This window comes from Homarus americanus, unplaced genomic scaffold, assembly GCF_018991925.1.
Source record: "Homarus americanus isolate GMGI-L3 unplaced genomic scaffold, GMGI_Hamer_2.0 scaffold3014, whole genome shotgun sequence".
Classification (NCBI taxonomy): Eukaryota; Metazoa; Arthropoda; class Malacostraca; order Decapoda; family Nephropidae; genus Homarus; species Homarus americanus.
The window spans coordinates 32,061-35,079 of record NW_024738311.1 but is presented as its reverse complement, the minus strand read 5'-3'; positions in this window follow the sequence as shown (position 1 = coordinate 35,079).

The following is a 3,019-nucleotide window of genomic DNA, read 5'->3' as shown; positions in this document are numbered from 1 at the left end:
TCCTCCTCGTCCGTCAGGAGTGGTGGCCGTTTCTTAGGCACCTGCTCTGAGGGAGGAGCAGGAGGTGGAATCTCGGGAGTTTTTTCTTCTCTCTTCAGGGTGCTGTCGTTCTTGTCTGTGATCGCGTGTTTGCTGACGGTCTGTGTTTGTTGTCCTATTCCTCATGATCTGTTGCAAGGGGCTTGAGGCTTCACGGTTTTGAGTGATCTCTTGGATGGCAAGTTCTTCCTCTTGTCTGATATCTGACTCAAGGGCGTCGTCTGTTCCACTTGTAGTTGTGGAGTTTTGGGGGTCTGGTCTTCCTGCATCTTTTCTGTGAGCTGTGTCATAACTGCGTTTATTATATTTTCGGTGCTGGTATCTTGTTTCTGCATTATCGTAGAGAAAGTCACTATCATAATAGTGATCATCTGTTTTATTTGTTCTTCGGTGAATGCCGCTTGTAGATTGGCAGGCTGGGGTGTATTCAGTTGGGTGGTCGCCTGAAGGGGTCGCAGTGTCCCAGGCAATGTGGTGTTCTCCACCAATACTGGAGTGTCCTGTCCTTTTACTGCTACACAGCTCTGGAGCTGCGGTTGAGGAGTCCACTGGTTTGTCATGGTTTTCTGCATGGACTGATTTTGTCCTGGTGTCTTCAATTTTGTCCTGTAGCCTGGTGAAGGAAGTGCAGGGAAGGAATCCTCTGACAGTTGGGGCGGAGTGGGTGTTGGGTTGACTGTATTCTGTCGCTGTTGACCCCACACGAATGTGCTTTGAGGTGTTTCTGTTCTGTTTTGAACTTTTGCCATTGCAACTTTCATTCGCTCTCTCTGGGCATGATGTGCTCCAAGCGTGATGTTTCTTTCCACAATTTGGGCACTTGGCTGTCGTGATGGTTCCGTCCTTGTGTTTCTGAATACACATTTCGGTCATGTGGCTTTGGCTGCAAATGCCACATCTCACGTTTTTGTGGCACCTGGATTGGTGATGTCCAAATTTCTGACATTTGTAGCATCGTAGTGGTTCTGGGACAAAAGGACGCAACTTGTAAGTCCCCCAGTTGCCTAGGTCTACCTCCTCTGGGACTGTCCCCTTGATGTCCACTAGCACTTGCCTTGTCTGTGCTTTGTCCCGACTTGTAACACAGCGCTCTGCCTTGGTCACTTTTGAATGTTTTATGACGACTTCTACAGGTAGTTCCAGAGGATATCGTAGTAGGACCATTCTGGTTGTTTTCTCCTCGGGGTCTAATGGTATTATCTTGATCGCCTTCCCGTTGAGATTGCTGACCTCGCTGAGGATCTTGGCTGTGTTGTGGTCTTGGGGGGAAAGTATCAAGTCTCCAACTAGATTGGGCTTCACACTGAACTTGATGTTCTTGTATCCCAGTTCCAGTGCTACTACTACCTCGTATGCATGGTCGAACTCGGTTTCCTTGGGAATCTTGTACTTCATCACAGTCGGAATCGCGACGGTGGGTGGTTCTGCCATGGGGTGGATTGCTCGGGACATATTGGCCATGTCGGAGAAGTCGTCTTCCTTCCGAAGCCTCTTGTGGCATTTTCCTTCCATTGGTTACGTCTCTCTCGCTCGTCTTAAATCAATAAATTGACAATGAAGGCTCACTATACCTACCTAGTTCCTCGTTGCCCCAGGACCAGTGCCGTAGCCAACACACCCCCCCCCGCCCCCCCAACGGGGGTCGTAGGGTGGTGGACTGACCTAACGACAGTGACAGTTCCCGCAGGGTTCGTTAATACTGGGAGAATCGGTGAGGGCACTAAGAATTGTGAGCAAAAAACACAGAGAAACAAGCAAGTCAATTCAACAGAGACGAGAAATCCACGTCAAAGTGAAAGTGGCGTGTGTGGCGAGAGTAAGTCTGGCTAGGCGCCGTCGTGAGCAAGTGGAAGCGTGGAACCGCTTGGGTCGGGAGTAATTGCGACGTGCGTCTTCTCACAGCAGTGGCTCACCCTGCTCTCTGTCCGTCAACAGTTGTTGTTGTTAAGATTGTCGGACCTTAGTCCGACACGGGCCTTTGCCTATAGGCGGCCCGTTTGGTGGTTCCGGCTGTAGCTCCTGGAGCAGCCAGACCGGAGTTAGGATTGGAGGTGGTCCCACTATGGAGAACATCTTCAATAGAGTGTCTGTGTGGCCTGCGAAAGGCCTTCCTGTGACCGAAGTCGTCCGTCAACAGTTGGTGGGTCCTATATATAAGGTCGGCTCCCGCCACGCGACCCGCCGGTGGGTCGTTTAACAATGCAGATGGTCGTAGAGAAACAAAGAATGCTTGTTACAATACAAAATGGGTTTGAACAAATAATAACAGTTAAAACCTTAACAGCACAGGGTAAGGTGACTAGATTATATAATAGTAAATACAACACATCATTACAGGAATAATATGGAACATGGAAGCATGTTATATACAAAAAATAGAAAAATACGACACGGTCGTAACAATATATATATACTGTATATAATTTATTTATTTATTTATTTATTTATTTATTTATTTATTTTTTTTTTTTTACTTTCTTTATTTTCATGCGTTTCCAAATCTTCTTCAGCTGTTTTTCTGATCGCCGAGGTCCATATCCCTCAGCATTGAAACTTGTTGTAATGCATAACCATGCTTGTTTCTTTAGTGCAACAAGCTTCCCACAAATACTTTTATTTTGCAATATTCTCTCCTCTCCAATCAAATAAACTAAGAAATCCCGCTCTCTCTGTGATATGGGACTTGCCCGGGAGACTTTGGAGGAAAACATATCCATGACGAGAGCTACTACATTACTAAATCTGGCGCCAACGAAGGTAAACAAACACACACAGGACCCATAATGCATCAGCGAAAATACGACCATAATGCATCAGAGAAGGAGACGGTATTACCAGACCTAAAAAAATCATCTCACACGAAGTGGAAGAGGTTCGAGCATTTAAAAATACCGCTTGATGGAACAATACCTTCGAAAAGATTCTTTGTCAGAAGGGGTAGATGTTGTTTAATAATATGGCCGAAAGTGTCGTTGTGGCA